Source organism: Myxine glutinosa, chromosome 2 (assembly GCF_964187855.1).
Source record: "Myxine glutinosa chromosome 2, kmMyxGlut1.1, whole genome shotgun sequence".
NCBI classification, from domain to species: domain Eukaryota; kingdom Metazoa; phylum Chordata; class Myxini; order Myxiniformes; family Myxinidae; genus Myxine; species Myxine glutinosa.
The window spans coordinates 255,044,191-255,061,648 of NC_136262.1; the positions used below are offsets into that span (position 1 = coordinate 255,044,191).

Here is a 17,458-nt window from a genome sequence, read left to right on the forward strand (position 1 = left end):
TATTGCTGACACCGAGTCTAAAACCATCGATTAAAATGAAATCATATGGTGAGTTAGATTGGAGATAAAGGCGTGAGAGAGACTCAATGGCCTTGAAGTTACAGGCGTTTGAGATTTCATTTCGTTCTATAAACGGCAACTTTCATTGGATTTTCTTCCCGTTTTTTTTCAACCGAGTCTAAAACTATGTTAGTGACTGTGAAAAATGAAATGATATATCGAATTTGATTTGAAATAAAACTGGGAGAGAGAGAGCAAGACACCACAGGCCTACAAAACAGGCCTCAAAGCTATGCGAGTTAATAAAATGGTGGATATTTGTTTATAATTATATGAAGCCACTCCCAGAATGGGTGGAGCTATGGGTGGAGCTACTCTGCAAACCGAGTAAGCCACACCCCGGACAGACGCCCAACAGACAGACAGACAGAATCATCTACGGCTATTATAATATAGACTAGTGGGGTCACCCGTGGGAATCCCACGGGCATGGACGTGTGTGACATTTTGACATATTGAGTTAGATGCTGCACCTGCACATGCAGTTACACACACACACACACACACACACACACACACACACACACACACACACACACACACACACACACACACACACACACACACACACACACACACATATGTATATATATATACGGACGTGTGTGACATTTGGACATCTTCATTTAGATGCTGCACCTGCACATTCAGTTATATAAAATGGTTACTGGCAATTGATCACATCCACAAATGATGTAATCCACACAATTTATGTACTTTACATAACATTAATATTGTTGCGGATCTCGAGCCCGTCGACGTACAAAGGGGGGTTAAACCCTACCCCTCCCCCCCCCGGCCTTCGAGTCCACAAGGCCGCTACGCACTTTACATACACTCGTGGGGCGGATTGCGGAGCAATTCCAGCCGCCACCCCAGTAGCGAGCGTGCGGAAGGGTCTCTGGTCAAATACCCAAGTACCTTCTATACACACGCCGCCACGAAGACGGGGGCTGAACCTTGCACGAGTCACGCTGGTCTGATTCGCCAGAGCGGTTTGCGTGTCACGTGACTCATGCTGTTAATTTATTATTGAACCCGATTGAGCGGTTTTATTTCGTACAATGCGAGGCCAATGGTGGAAAAGACGTATATGGACAAATGGAAGCAAAAGAACACAGGTTTATTTATAAATGTACAATGATCAAAGCAAAGAAGAGACACAGGGTAGAAACTTAACGTCCTTAACTTAATAACCCAGACAAGGGCCCTCTCACTCACGCGGTGAAAGGAAGGAAGAGAAGAGAACACGCTCAAGCGCGGTCGTTGGTGCAGTTCGCCCCGGACAGCTTGTTGGGCGTTCCCTTGAGGATGTTCGCGGCATGGACGTCGGCCTCTGTCGTGCACGTACGGGAATCCGCCCAGCGTGTCCCGATGTTCGCGAGGCAACCGTGCACGTGCAGGGAGCCCAGGCAGGGAGATCGTTGGAGTCTCGGGCCCCGGGAGAGATCATCCTGCGAGAGCGCTTATAGCAGGGGCAGCTCAGAGCAGGGGCAGAACGCAGACTATAGAGAGAGTGATGAGAGCTTCTTTCGTTCGGGGGGCAGGGAGAGTTCGTGCTTCGACCTCGAGAGCTCAGAGAGAGAGAGAGAGAGAGAGAGAGAGAGAGAGAGAGAGAGTCCTGGGAGCTTGGCCACGGAGGAGAGAGTTCGTGCTTCGGAGTCCTGGGCTAGAGAGAGAGTTCGGGGATCCGGACCGGGTTTTATAGCCCCTTCCAGAGTCCCACCAGAACGTTCCAAGCCCCTCCCCTGGCCGCCGTTGCTGGCCACTCCCCTTTAGCTCCCATTGGCTGTTCGCTACTGTTGGCCACTCCCTTTTAGCTCCTCCCTCGGGCCTCCTAGACTTGTTCCAGGCCCTAGCACATGGCATTCCAGCCCAATGAGGCCTACACTTACCTGCCTGCATCAACGCATACTAACACAGGAAAGGAGACCATACTTAACATTCAATAAGACATAACTGAACTAAGCGAGGCTACATGTTGTGGTGCAACTAACTAAGAGGGGGGTTTGCCTTTATTCCAAAACCGCAACAATATGAATACATGCCCGTGTAGATGGGAAATACAGTTTGTTTGAAAAAAATCACAAATAGCAGATGAAAGTTTTTAAAATTTAGAATTATTCTCACTCAGAGTTAAACATCACCGTAATATTATGTGGTTGCTTCAACGTTTTCGGTGAATTATACGTCATCATTGTGAGATTTTTTTTTGGAATTTTGGAAGAAAAAGCGAATTTTTAATATATGTCGACATTTTCCCCAACTTATTTTAGGCGGTGTATTTTCGTGTATAATCGTGGCGCGATTTAAAAAAATATATCTCTGCATTTTCCCGTGTGTGAGTGAATGGTCTCAATTATTTCTGACACCGAGTCTAAAACCATCGATAAAAATTAAATCAGATTGTTACGTGGTCCTCCCGGTAACTACCTGGTCTTGGTGACCCCCGGACCGTGGGAGGGACCCCGCCAGAAAGATATATGGTTTATACGCTTTCGTAACGCAATCAATATGAATTCCGGTCAAGAAGAAACCCCACACCAAGGATCCGGAATAATCAATAATATATTCACTGAGCAATCAACAACCATCAACAATGCACAATCAATATTACAACCATGTGAACTCATCTACACAAACTCTAAGATGGCCATCTTAATCTTATACATTCCTCACGTGAGCCCCACTCCTGACTCCCTCCGTGGTCAATGTCTCTCCTCTCCGCACACGGGCGGTTGAACGAGCCCCGGGCGGACGTGCTCTAAACGTGCCGTCTCGGACAGGGGCCGCGGCTGCAGCGCACCTCCTTGCCAAGCCACGGGGCAAACCCAGCGCGGCGTCCAACGTGCGCGAGGCCCCAAGTGCGACTCTTACGCGTCCTTGTAGATGGGCAAAAACCCAGCGCGGCTTCCGACGCGAGCGAGGCCCAACGTGCGGACCCGTACGCGTCTTTGTAGACGGGGCAAAACCCAGCGCGGCTTCCGACGCGAGCGAGGCCCAACGTGCGGACCCGTACGCGTCTTTGTAGACGGGGCAAACTGTCCCGGACGCTTGGTTTCGTGCACGAACTCACAGTGACTGGACGTGTCCAAAGGTATTTACCGCCCAGGTAACTCCTCTCCGCACACGTTTCGCAACGGCGCGTTTTCCGCGCAGCGTAAGGTCGATTCCACCTTCTCGTCGTCGCGGGGCGAGGAAGAAGAAGCCTTCCTTTTCCTCGTGTCTTTTCTCCTCCGTTTCCCGTCACTTCCGCTTCCGGCCACTTCCGCTTCCTGCCACTCTTTCAGAAGGGCTCCCGACCCTCCAACCACAACAACTACACAACAACTTAATATACTACACACGGAAGCAAACACCTGCATGGTAATTCACATACATTCACATAAATATGTAACACTCCCCCCCTTCAAGAAAGAAAGTTTGAACCCAGCGAAAACTTTCTTTGCCGGCCAATTTGGAGAAACAAACCAGATAACTCAACCCCCCCACATTATCAGTTCCCCCCGGGCACAGTTATCACTTAAAAATAAAGCCAGTTAAGCCACTCGATAGCACTTTTCCGGGAGGCCAAGCCGAGTATTCACTACATGGATGCCTTTAGGAACGCGGAGTTCACGGTTAGTCCGTGCAGGAAAGTTCTCTACATGGGCGCCTTGAGGAACGTGGAGTTCACGGTTAGTCCGTGCAGGAAAGTTCTCTACATGGGCGCCTTTAGGAACGGCGTTCACGGTTAATTCGTGTAGGAATCTTGGCTCGGCGGCTCCGCCGCCTTCAGTGCTTCAACTTCTCAGAACGTCCCTAATAATTAGGGTGGGACCACTGGTCCCTGTAGTCCCCTGAATACCGGTCTTCTTCTCGGCCACTACTTTGCCAATTCTTCCTTCGGGAGCGGCCGTAACTCAGGGAGCCTCCATAATAATATTGACTGCGGCCACCACCAAAACTACCGCCCAGTTGTCCTCTCCTGTAGACCTCTCGACGCCTACGAAATGCCTTCCCTACTGTTATGGTCCGACCCTCCAAATCCTTGCCATTCCAATTCTTCTCTGCCTCTCTGGCGTCTTTTGTGCTGGCAAACGTGACAAAGCCGAACCCTCTTGACTGTTGCGTTTCCCAGTCTCTTACCAACTGCACTTCCACCAGCGGCCCATATCTGTTGAAGACAGAGGTCAGAACTTCTTCCTCTGTTTTGAAGTTCAGTCCCCCTACAAATAACTTGGCACTTTTGTCACCATCCCGAGCTGGTGTGGTGTTATTTTCCCTGCTGGGCTCTTTATCAACCCTCAGGTTACCATAAACTTGACCCCCGGCCAAATCATTCCCGAGAACCACAGATACACCCTCTACAGGAAACGTGGCTTGTAAACCGACGGTGACCGGTCCTGACACCAAATCGGACTCCAACTGGATGACCTGAAGGGGAGCACTAACACCGCCCCCGATCCCCTGTAAACGAACACTATCCCCCGTTGCCGTCTCCCCGGACCATGGCAAAATGCCTTCAAGCATTAAAGATTGATGGGCCCCTGTGTCTCTCAATATCCTAACCGGTCTCCGGTTAGTCGAGGCTCCATCCAGTGACACAAACCCCTCGGAAACAAATGGTTGGTAACCCTCTTGATGGCGATTTCTTACGCTAGCCATCGCATTCGGAGTTGTAATAGTCGGACTCCGCTCTGGGTTGTCCCTTTTCATGAGGTAACAACTGGACATCAAGTGTCCAGGTTTTTTGCAAAACGCGCAAGTAGGCCCGGAGGAAAAACTCGGGGTCTGCCTCGGGCCCCCCGAACTATAAGTTTGTCTTGGGCCCGCATCCCTCTGATTTCGAACCGGTGGGGTATCATAGTTGTCCCCATAATCATCTCGAGGCCGCCGCCATGTATGGTCGTTCTCCGCACCTGCTGTTCCCCACCTCCCCTGCGGAGATCTAGGCGAGGAGTTAGGTTCGTGGACCCCTATTCGGTGGGTTAAGGCATAATCATCTGCCATGGTGGCTGCGTCCCACAACTTTGGTACCTTCTTTTCCTGCAGGTACACTTTGATGTCCTCGTGGACACACTGCTGGAATTCCTCCACCAGGATCAAGTCCCGCAATGTCTCGAAGTCTTTCCCGACTCCTTTTGACTCACACCACCGATCAAACATGTTTTCTTTCACTCTGGCAAACTCCACATGGGTCTCACTCTCCCTCTTCCTGGCATTCCTGAATTTTTGCCTGTAAGCTTCCGGAACCAACTCATAGGCCTTGAGGATGTGCTTCTTCAGTACCTCATAATCTGCACATTGGTCCATTGGTAGCGCCGAATAAATTTCCTGAGCTTTCCCCACCAGCACACTTTGCACGAGTATGGTCCATGCCTCCTCCGGCCAGTTTAATTGTCGAGCCACTTTCTCAAAGTGTGGAAAAAATTTCGCGACTTCTTTTTCACTGAACGGTGGAACCAGCCTCACATGTCTGCCCACATCCCAGGTTTTCTGGTTAGGTGTCGACCCCGTCAGCAAGGGTGGTGCCTCTCCCCGTTCTCTCATTAACTCCAGCTCCTTGAATTTGATTTCTTGCTGAAGCTGCATGTCACGTTCCTTTAATTCCCTTTCCGCTTTTCTCTCCTCTGCTTCGAGGTCCCTTGCAGCTCTCCTTTCCTCTGCTTGTTCCTTTTCTCTTCTTTCCTGGAGTTCTCTTTCCACTCTCCTTTCCTCTGCTTGTTTCTCTTCTCTCCTCTCCTCTGCTTTCCTTTCTTCTTCTGCTCTTTCCTTTTCTGCTTTCCTTTCTTCTTCTGCTCTTTCCTTTTCTGCTTTCCTTTCTTCTTCTGCTCTTTCCTTTTCTGCTTTCCTTTCTTCTTCTGCTAACCTTTCCTGGAGTTCTCGTTCCACTCTCCTTTCCTCTGCTTGTTTCTCTTCTCTCCTCTCTTCTGCTTTCCTTTCTTCTTCTTTTAACCTTTCCTGGAGTTCTCGTTCCACTCTCCTTTCCTCTGCTTGCTTCTCTTCTCTTCTCTCTTCTGCTTTCCTTTCTTCTTCTTTGATCCGTTCCTGGCTCCGTAATTGCAACTCCAGTTTCCGGAGCTCCACGTCTTCTGGTTCTTCGGGTAGCCACTCCCAGGCTAACTCGTCCCATGTTCCTAATCCCACCATAGATTGTATCACCGTGGCCTGCAACTCTGCCTTCCTCAAATTAGTTCGGACCTCCAAGTTAAAATGTTTGGCCAATTTCAAGAGATCCGACTTTAGCAACGCTCGGAACTGTGCCTCACTCGGGGTTACCCCAAAGTTCTGTGCCACAAACGCCATGGTGCCTATCGTTAACACCTGTTAACCTTCACCCCAAGACTTTCCCCAATTTCTCAAAAAAATTTTTTACCAATTAATAATTAATTAATAAATTTTAATTACCAAAAATATTATTATTTATTATTTTATACACTTTTAGATCCCGGACGTAGACCCAATTGCGAAACCGCAAATCGTAATTTGGACGAGCCCCCAATTCTGTTACGTGGTCCTCCCGGTAACTACCTGGTCTTGGTGACCCCCGGACCGTGGGAGGGACCCCGCCAGAAAGATATATGGTTTATACGCTTTCGTAACGCAATCAATATGAATTCCGGTCAAGAAGAAACCCCACACCAAGGATCCGGAATAATCAATAATATATTCACTGAGCAATCAACAACCATCAACAATGCACAATCAATATTACAACCATGTGAACTCATCTACACAAACTCTAAGATGGCCATCTTAATCTTATACATTCCTCACGTGAGCCCCACTCCTGACTCCCTCCGTGGTCAATGTCTCTCCTCTCCGCACACGGGCGGTTGAACGAGCCCCGGGCGGACGTGCTCTAAACGTGCCGTCTCGGACAGGGGCCGCGGCTGCAGCGCACCTCCTTGCCAAGCCACGGGGCAAACCCAGCGCGGCGTCCAACGTGCGCGAGGCCCCAAGTGCGACTCTTACGCGTCCTTGTAGATGGGCAAAAACCCAGCGCGGCTTCCGACGCGAGCGAGGCCCAACGTGCGGACCCGTACGCGTCTTTGTAGACGGGGCAAAACCCAGCGCGGCTTCCGACGCGAGCGAGGCCCAACGTGCGGACCCGTACGCGTCTTTGTAGACGGGGCAAACTGTCCCGGACGCTTGGTTTCGTGCACGAACTCACAGTGACTGGACGTGTCCAAAGGTATTTACCGCCCAGGTAACTCCTCTCCGCACACGTTTCGCAACGGCGCGTTTTCCGCGCAGCGTAAGGTCGATTCCACCTTCTCGTCGTCGCGGGGCGAGGAAGAAGAAGCCTTCCTTTTCCTCGTGTCTTTTCTCCTCCGTTTCCCGTCACTTCCGCTTCCGGCCACTTCCGCTTCCTGCCACTCTTTCAGAAGGGCTCCCGACCCTCCAACCACAACAACTACACAACAACTTAATATACTACACACGGAAGCAAACACCTGCATGGTAATTCACATACATTCACATAAATATGTAACACAGATGGTGAATCTGATAAAATCGTGAGGGTGACTCAATGAATGGGCTTTATTTTACAGGCCTTTTACAGGCTAGTGGGGTCACCCGTGGGAATCCCACGGGCATGGACGTATGTGACATTTGGACATCTTGATTTAGATGCTGCACATTGAATTTTACAAAATGGTTACTGGCAATTCATCAGATCCAGAAATGGTGTAATGAACACAATTTATTTATTTCACATAATATGTGACTCCTCACTCCTCTCCACCTGACACTCGCTTCTCTCCACCCTCACGCCTCTCCAATCCCACTCCTCCTCACACTCCCCTCCAATACCTCCTCACACTCCCCTCCAATACTTCCTCACACTCCTCTCCAATACTTCCTCACACTCCTCTCCAATACTTCCTCACACTCCTCTCCAATACTTCCTCACACTCCTCTCCAATACCTCCTCACACTCCTCTCCAATACCTCCTCACACTCCCCTCCAATACCTCCTCACACTCCCCTCCAATACCTCCTCACACCCCCTCCAATACCTCCTCACACTCCTCTCCAATACTTCCTCACACCCCTCTCCAATCCCTCACACTCCTCTCCAATCCCTCACACTCCTCTCCAATCCCTCACACTCCTCTCCAATCGCTCCTCACTCTCCTCTCCAATCGCTCCTCACTCTCCCCTCCAATCGCTCCTCACTCTCCCCTCCAATCGCTCCTCACTCTCCCCTCCAATCGCTCCTCACTCTCCTCTCCAATCGCTCCTCACTCTCCGCTCCAATCGGCCCTCACTCTCCAACTGCTTGCTCCTCACTCCAACTCCTTGCTCCTCGCTCTCCAACCCCTCGCGCCTCGCTCTCCAACCCCTAGCTCCTCGCTCTCCAACTCCTCGCTCCTCGCTCTCCAACCCCTAGCTCCTCACTCTCCAACCCCTAGCTCCTCTCTCCAACCCCTAGCTCCTCTCTCCAACCCCTAGCTCCTCTCTCCAACCCCTAGCTCCCCACTCTCCAACTCCTCGCTCTCCAACGCGTCGCTCCTCACTCTCCAACCCCTAGCTCCTCACTCTCCAACTCCTCACTCTCCAACTCCTCACTCTCCAACTCCTCGCTTTCCAACTCCTCGCTCGCCAACTCCTTGCTCTCCAACCCCTAGCTCCTCTCTCCAACCCCTAGCTCCTCTCTCCAACCCCTAGCTCCTCTCTCCAACCCCTAGCTCCCCACTCTCCAACTCCTCGCTCTCCAACGCGTCGCTCCTCACACTCCAACTCCTCACTCTCCAACTCCTCGCTCTCCAACTCCTCGCTCTCCAACTCCTCGCTCTCCAACTCCTCGCTCGCCAACTCCTCGCTCGCCAACTCCTCGCTCGCCAACTCCTCGCTCTCCAACCCCTCGCTCCTCTCCAATTTCTCGCTCCTCTCCAATTTCTCGCTCCTCTCCAATTTCTCGCTCCTCTCCAATTTCTCGCTCCTCTCCAATTTCTCGCTCCTCTCCAATTTCTCGCTCCTCTCCAATTTCTCGCTCCTCTCCAATTTCTCGCTCCTCTCCAATTTCTCGCTCCTCTCCAATTTCTCGCTCCTCTCCAATTTCTCGCTCCTCTCCAATTTCTCGCTCCTCTCCAATTTCTCGCTCCTCTCCAATTTCTCGCTCCTCTCCAATTTCTCGCTCCTCTCCAATTTCTCGCTCCTCTCCAATTTCTCGCTCCTCTCCAATTTCTCGCTCCTCTCCAATTTCTCGCTCCTCTCCAATTTCTCGCTCCTCTCCAATTTCTCGCTCCTCTCCAATTTCTCGCTCCTCTCAGACCCCTAGCTCCTCGCTCTCCAACGCCTCGCTCCTCACTCTCCAACTCCTCTCTCCAACCCCTCACTCTCAAACCCCTCACTCTCCAACGCCTAGCTCTTCACTCTCCAACGCCTCACTCTCCAACCCCTAGCTCCTCACTCTCCAACCCCTAGCTCCTCGCTCTCCAACCCCTAGCTCCTCACTCTCCAACTCCTCGCTCTCCAACCCCTCGCTCCTCACTCTCCAACTCCTCACTCCTCTCTAATTTCTCGCTCCTCTCCAACCCCTAGCCCCTCACTCTCCAACCCCTAGCTCCTCACTCTCCAACCCCTATCTCCTCACTCTCCAACCCCTAGCTCCTCACTCTCCAACCCCTAGCTCCTCACTCTCCAAATCCTCACTCTCCAACCCCTTGCTCCTCACTCTTCAACCCCTCACTCCTCACTCTCCAACCCCTCACTGCTCTCTAATTTCTCGCTCCTCCCCAACCCCTAGCTCCTCACTCTCCAACCCCTAACTCCTCTCCAACCCCTAACTCCTCTCCAACCCCTTGCTCCTCTCCAACCCTCCTCATCGTTGTTGCAGCAGCATCCTGTGCGAGTCTGTGTTCACGTTCGTCGAGGGTATCGTTCTTTTTCTTGCTGCATCCTGTTCAAGTCTGCATTGACGTTCGTCGACGGACTCGTTCGCCCGTCTCATTCGTTTTCTTGCAGCATCCTGTTCAAGTCTGTGTTCTTCATCGACCGTCTCATTCATTTTGGAAATGGACGTTTCCATGTAACGCATGAATTGTCACGATCCTCAAGAGGAAGTGTCTCGTAATCATCAAATGACAAATGGCAAGTAAATTACATTGTGAAAATTAAAGATTTCAAATAAACTATTTAAAGTGTATGCGCACATAACTAATAAAAAAAAAACGAAGAAATATCTCAGTAATTTCCTGAAACATATTTTATTTCCGGATAATAATGTTGAATGAAATAAGAACGAAGAAATATATGTCGTTTTTGTGATGACTGTCATCAAAAGTAAAAGTAATATATATCTTAACAGAAAAGAAAAAGCGAATTTTTAATATATGTCGACATTTTCCCCGACTTATTTTAGGCGGTGTAATTTCGTGTATCATCGTGGCGTGATTTAAAAAAATATATCTCTGCATTTTCCCGTGTGTGCGTGAATGTTCTCAATTATTTCTGACACCGAGTCTAAAACCATCGATAAAAATGAAATCAGATGGTGAATTCGAGATAAAATCATGAGGGTGACTCAATGAATGGGCTTTATTTTACAGGCCTTTGAGAATTCATTTCGTTCTATAAACGGAAACTTTCATGGGATTCTCTTTCCTTTTTTTTTCAACTGAGTCTAAAACTATGATAGCAACTGTTAAAAATGAAATGATATATCGAATTAGAGTTGAAGTAAACCTGTGTGAGAGAGAAAGACAGCACGGGCCTAACTAAACAGGCCTCAAAGCTATTCGAGTTAATAAAATGGTGGATATTTGTTTACATGAAGCCTCTCCAAGAATGGGTGGAGCTACTCTGTAAACGGAGTAAGCCACACCCCCGGACAGACAGACAGTGTGTGAATGCGGACAGACAGACAGACAGTGCGGACAGACAGACAAAAAAGAGACAGACAGACAGAATCACCTTCGCCTATTATAATATAGACTAGTGGGGTCACCCGTGGGAATCCCACGGGTATGGACGTGTGTGACATTTGGACATCTTGATTTACATGCTGCACATTAAATTTTACAAAATGGTTAAAATGGTGTAATGAACACAATTTATTTATTTCACATATGTGACCCCTCACTCCTCTCCACCCTCACGCCTCTCCAATGCCACTCCTCCTCACACTCCTCTCCAATACCTCCTCACACTCCTCTCCAATACCTCCCCACACTCCTCTCCAATACCGCCTCACACTCCTCTCCAATACCGCCTCACACTCCTCTCCAATACCGCCTCACACTCCTCTCCAATACCTCCTCACACTCCTCTCCAATACCTCCTCACACTCCTCTCCAACACCTCCTCACACTCCTCTCCAACACCTCCTCACACTCCTCTCCAACACCTCCTCACACTCCTCTCCAATAGCACCTCACACTCCTCTCCAATAGCTCTTTCACGAGCTCTTTCACGAGCCTCGATTCAGTATCCCAAAAAAAACCCAAAAAAAACAACCTCCTCACACTCCTCTCCAATACCTCCTCACACTCCTCTCCGCTCCAATCGGCCCTCACTCTCCGCTCCAATCGCCCCTCACTCTCCGCTCCAATCGGCCCTCACTCTCCGCTCCAATCGGCCCTCACTCTCCAACTCCTTGCTCCTCACTCTCCAACCCCTAGCTCCTCGCTCTCCAACCCCTATCTCCTCGCTCTCCAACCCCTATCTCCTCGCTCTCCAACCCCTATCTCCTCGCTCTCCAACCCCTATCTCCTCGCTCTCCAACCCCTCGCTCCTCGCTCTCCAACCCCTCGCTCCCCAACCCCTCGCTCCTCACTCTCCAACTCCTCGCGCCTCACTCTCCGACCCCTAGCACCTCTCTCTCCAACCCCTCGCTCCTCTCCAACCCCTCGCTCCTCTCCAACCCTCCTCATCGTTGTTGCAGCAGCATTCTGTGCGGTTCTCCCATCTCGTGCGGTCTCTGTGCGGTTCTTGCTACATCCTGTTCAAGTCTGCATTGACGTTCGTCGACGGACTCGTTCGCCCGTCTCATTCGTTTTCTTGCTGCATCCTGTTCAAGTCTGCGTTCTTCATCGACCGTCGCATTCATTTTGGAAATGGAAGTTTCCACGCAACGCATGAATTGTCACGATCCTCAAGAGGAGGTGTCTCGTTATTATCAAATGACAAATGGCAGGTAAATTACATTGTGAAAATTAAAGATTTCAAATAAACCTATTTAAAGTGTATGCGCACATAACTAATAAAAAAAAACGAAGAAATATCTCGGTAATTTCCTGAAACATATTTTACTTCCGGATAATAATGTTGAATGAAATAAGAAAGAACGAAGTTATATATGTCGTTTTTGGGCCGACTCTCTCATAAAAGGTAAAAGTAATATATCTTAACGGAAAAGAAAAAGCGAATTTTTAATATATGTTGACATTTTCATGCATCATCGTGGCGCGATTTTTATAAATATATCTCGTCAATTTCCCGTGTGTGCGTGAATGTTCTCAATTATTTCTGACACCAAGTCTAAAACCATCGATTAAAAATTAAATCAGATGGTGAATTCGAGATAAAATCGTGAGGGTGACTCTCAATGAATGGGCTTTAGTTTACAGGCCTTTGAGAAATCATTTCCTTCTATAAACGGAAACTTTCTTGGGATTCTCTTCCCGTTTTTTTTCAACCGAGTCTAACACTATGTTAGCGACTGTTAAAAATGAAATGATATATCGAATTAGAATTGAAATAAACCTGTGTGAGAGAGAAAGACAGCATGGGCCTAACTAAACAGGCCTCAAAGCCATTCGAGGTAATAAAATGGTGGATATTTGGGTGGAGCTACTCTGCAAACGGACTAAGCCACACCCCCGGACAGACGGACAGAATCACCTTCGCCTATTATAATATAGATGGTAATGGTGGAGGAGGGGCATGGCGCAGCCACAAAGAGGTGGGAGGAAGTGATGAAATGATGAGAAGACGGGCAGGACGCCAAACAGGCACAGGGCGAAGGCAGGCAGGCAAGGATTATCTCCTCCTTTATCTCGCCTCTCGCTTCCCGTATCGAGGGCCACGAGGTCAGGAGAACCCCGTCCCTTCAGGTTGTGAAGTTGTCCCACCGTGTGCGTTCTTCGGGATAAACTGTCAGGGTATTACTAAGTTAAGGTCAGGTTCCTCTTTGCGGGGAAGGGCTAGAGTCAAGCTCGTTCCAAATTTCCAAACGAACAGGTTAGTTAATAATTGGACGTTTTAAAGTAATTAATTAAATAAAAAATTCAGTCCTTGCTGTCCTCGGAGATACTCAGGGCACGCTTCTTTTCCTCCTCTGAGCATGCTCAGAGAAACCCTCTCCTCCCAAGTAGACTGTGAATTCTCCTCAGAGCTCCCAGAATCTCCTCACTCAGCGCGATCTTAAGCGCACCGAACCCACACGATCCAGGGTCCTTCCTTCGCTCTCCAGACAACTCTCCTCCCCTCGAGGCGTTCATAAGTCACTCACCATGATCTGCCTTGCTGTCCTTTTCTCTTCTATTGCCACCCAGTGCAGCCGGTGGATTGCTGACAGGGAAGCCTGCACACACATTTAATTAACTTAATCCCTCTATCTACTACAATGCACCACCCTCCCTCCGTATGGCACACATTCAAACAAGACAATCCATGAGCTACATGTCCCTGCTTATTAAATCATGATTGGCTAACTACTCGCACACGGACCATACTACTCTATCTGTTCTAAGGTAATCTCTATCTCCACCCCGTAACCCCACCCACAAACATAACAGTATTGCTACTCTGTATGCCTGTCTGGCAGTCATACAAAATTGAAAATCATTGCAAACAGGAAACTAAACTGTTTTTAGGGGTGTCATAAAGGACACAAACAACATGCACGAATAACTAATGTAACATAACGTGTTAAATAAGGTGGTGTAAAAGACGCGGCTGCATCAACAGCGCTAAACTTCAGAATTTTTCTTTTCTACAACCTTTAAAATCTTTATTTTATTTTGATTTATTAGTATCTGTCGATGTGCTATTAACACACTTCACTGAGAATCACCTCTGAGGAAAGTATGAGTGTGCATGTGATGAGCTGCAAACCCAAGCCTGGCAATATTCATGAATTTGTGAAAAGATACTCATTAAGCCTTTGCAGTTGTGTGTGTGAATGAGCACGAATCATTTTGGTGACACAACCCACCCGAGAAGTTCACAGCCTTTTGACTTGTGTTACGGATTCGTCACTTTTGCCTTTGTTGTTATTTTATACTTGTAGGATTTTTAGATTCAGGTAATATTGTTATTAAGATTTCTGTGTGAAATGGAGATGACTTCAGTAAAAGGTAAAAATAAATGTTTGTGGAGGAAAAAGAAAAATGCGGCAAAGGAACCGGAAGAGGAGAGGGGAGGAAAATTGGCGGGGGAAAGAGACGGCCGTGAGTTGCATCGAGGCTGCGAGCGGACTTCCTCGATATTGGTCGCAAATTAATTGAGGCTTCCCGTGAAAGGGATTGCTGGCGACATCGTCCAATATTGTGATTGCAATTAATCCTGCATCTCAGGTTTTGGTACCAAGCGTGAACTATTGTTTGCGGGAAAGCAAGCGCCTCCATTACAGGCCAATCTGCCATTTTTCCTCAAGAGGCCGTCCGCCTGGTGCATCATGTTTTGTCATTGGAATTTCCATATCGGCTTAATTCCCATATCAACCTCGTGTTGATTGCCGTTGGTTTCCATATCAGCTTAATCGTTGGTGGACGTGGGGGCGTGGATTGTACTCGTGTTTTGGGGGATCGTTGCCCCGTGCCGCCATCTGCCCGACCTCTCACCTCGTAACTCCTCGTCTGCAGCCGCACCGATACCTGCCCAGTGTGCTTGCCGTTCTGCACGACTTTGACCTTCGCCCAGCGTGGGGATTCGTGCACGGACTTTGGGATTGTTACATTCCGCTCACGTTTGGCGTATCGTGAGTTTATTGCTTTGAGAGCATTAGGGAATGATGGAATCATCATGTGTATTTTTTTTTTTGTGTGTGTGTGTACAAGATCGAGGCTCGTGTAAGAGTTAACATTAATCACATAAAAACAAACTGACGCACAAAACATGATAAAGGGAGCGGGAGACAAGATTGGGAGAGAGAGGGAATCACACAAGTACAACAGTAGAGAACATGGACATCAGGAGATCTGTGGGAGGGAGAGGGATTTGGGGGAGGGGGCATGGGAAAGTGGGTGGGTGGGGAATGGGGCATGGGAAAGGGGGGGGGGTGGGAGAGGTAAAAAAAACACATGGACACTGCTAAGACTTCCAGGAAGGAAGTCTGTATTTCCAAAAAGTGTGATCTGGGGTGAATTAACGGGGGTAGAAAAGATCAAGGTTTTGGATGGGGGAAGATAAGAGATGGTGGTGAACAACTGTTTTAAAGACCTGGAGGGAGGAGTGGGATTGAAGAGTGAGGGAGTTTGTTCCAGAGGCGGGAGAAAAGAGGAATGAAAGAATGAAGGTGAGGGGAGTCTTGATTTTGGCTGTTTCACCAGAAGAGGGTTGCTAGCAGATCTTGTGTGACCTGTAGGACTATTTGGGGGCAGAGCTGGGGGAGCTAGGCCGGAGAGGAGTCGGTAGAATACAGAAAGACCACCAACCTGCCTGCAGTGAGTAAGTGAAAGGCCCTCGTAGTTAGCTTCATCACGGGAGATTCCAATGATTCTGAAAGCTTTCGTTTCAACAGCCGTGAAGCCGAGCTAGGCGTGAGGCAGGAGCACCAGCCTCGAGGGGACAGCAGTATTCCATTGAGCTGTGGATGAAAGCCCTGTATGTGGTGAGGAGCTCAGGTGTGCCAAGGAAGGACTTCGCACGACGGAGGATGTCCAGTCAGCGACTGGCTTTGGAAGCCAGCTTGGGATTTGTGGTTTTCACAGGAAAGATCATGGCATATAGTGAGACCCAAAAGCTTGAGTGAGGATTGTTCAGAAAGTAGATGGGAGGGTTATTCATGTTCATGAGATGCAAGTGACATTTTCATTGTACTTTCGTTAATAGTGATATTATTGTGTACGTGAGAGTTCTTAATACAATTACTGTACTTATTTTGTTCTACACAATTGCATTGGTGTGGTTTTACCATGGTTTATTACAGCACTCAGAATATCATATCTTTCTGCCGTGTTCCCACTCGAGACTCTGAGGGGCTCCGTAACTGGAGTTTGGGGAGGTAACACGTAACGCTTGTTTGTGATGGCGTTGCTGGGTTTTCTCATGAATTAACATTCCCAGCTGGGTTGTTGTTCATGACTCGGTTCTGCTAGAACAGGCCTGCGCCACAGAGATAGAGGATCGATCTCCCAGGAGCGACCCAAATATACCTCACATCTAAAATGTTGCTTGGGTTTGGTGTGCTTGGGGTGCTCCTTGGGTCATGTCTCAGCAGGGTTTTGTGTACCGCTTCCCATCTGTTTATTTTTTTTATTTTTTTTTGCATTAATGACTTCTCATGTTTCTCCTCATAATGTTTACACCAAAAACTTTGATTTTCCTGAAACATACTTTAATGCATATGATACACAATAGTCTCCACAAACAGTGTAATTTTTGGCCTGACCATCCCCCCCCCCCCCTCTCTTTTGCCCTGCCAACCCACAACCCCTCCCCCACCCCCCACTGCCTCCTTCCCCTTATTCTTTCCTACTCATTCTATTTTGCTATTACTAAAAGGAGGTGCGTGTGTCCATCCGTCCATTTGTCCCACTTTATTTTAAAGAGTTCCTGCTGTCGTGGACTAATAAAAATGTTACTATTAGGATATTAATCGATTTAGGTGGAGTAAAAAAAATTGAGGTTTTAAGACGTCATCTCCATTTAATAACCCTTCAGCAGGACTCGGAGCTGAGTGTAATGGTTCCAACGGTGCCATTTTTATTATTCCACCACGGCAGGAATCCTTTAGAATAGACTGTGATGGACATAGAAGGAGCACACAAAATTATTTATATTTTTATAGCCGCAGGGTTAGGCCAGTTTCCTGGTCTGAATTCCGATGAACCATGTCAAAGTGGTCATGAAGGCCAACTGATTCGGTCATTCCAAGTCAGATCACAGACCTGTTTGCCACGATACTGTATGCTAATGTGACGACCGAGCCAATCGATGTGCCATGCTGATCGGTGCCCTGCACCCGTTACTCTAATGGAGACTGAACAAAATCCCCAGACGTAGGCACAGTCCTCTTGTGCTGGGCGCCCTATGCCCGAGCCCAATCTGTCCTTTAGGGGACATGTATAATTCTAATAGCGATCAGTGGCACTCAAATTCACACAGAGACCTAGTGGGTTTAAAGTGTATTGAACACCAGGGTAAGAATACAAAAAAGATGCAATGCAGTGTGATAATCCCCCCCAATAAGTGCCCTCCAGTCAATTAACAAACGGGATCCTTAAATAATCTAAGCCTTAAG

At 48.5% G+C, this 17,458-nt stretch overlaps 1 protein-coding gene across 1 annotated transcript in view; it reads left to right on the forward strand.

The window, feature by feature from the left end:
* Positions 1-17,458, forward strand: part of LZIC (leucine zipper and CTNNBIP1 domain containing) — a 34,888-nt gene that overhangs the window by 13,762 nt on the left and 3,668 nt on the right. The gene's annotated exons all lie outside the window — the stretch shown is intronic.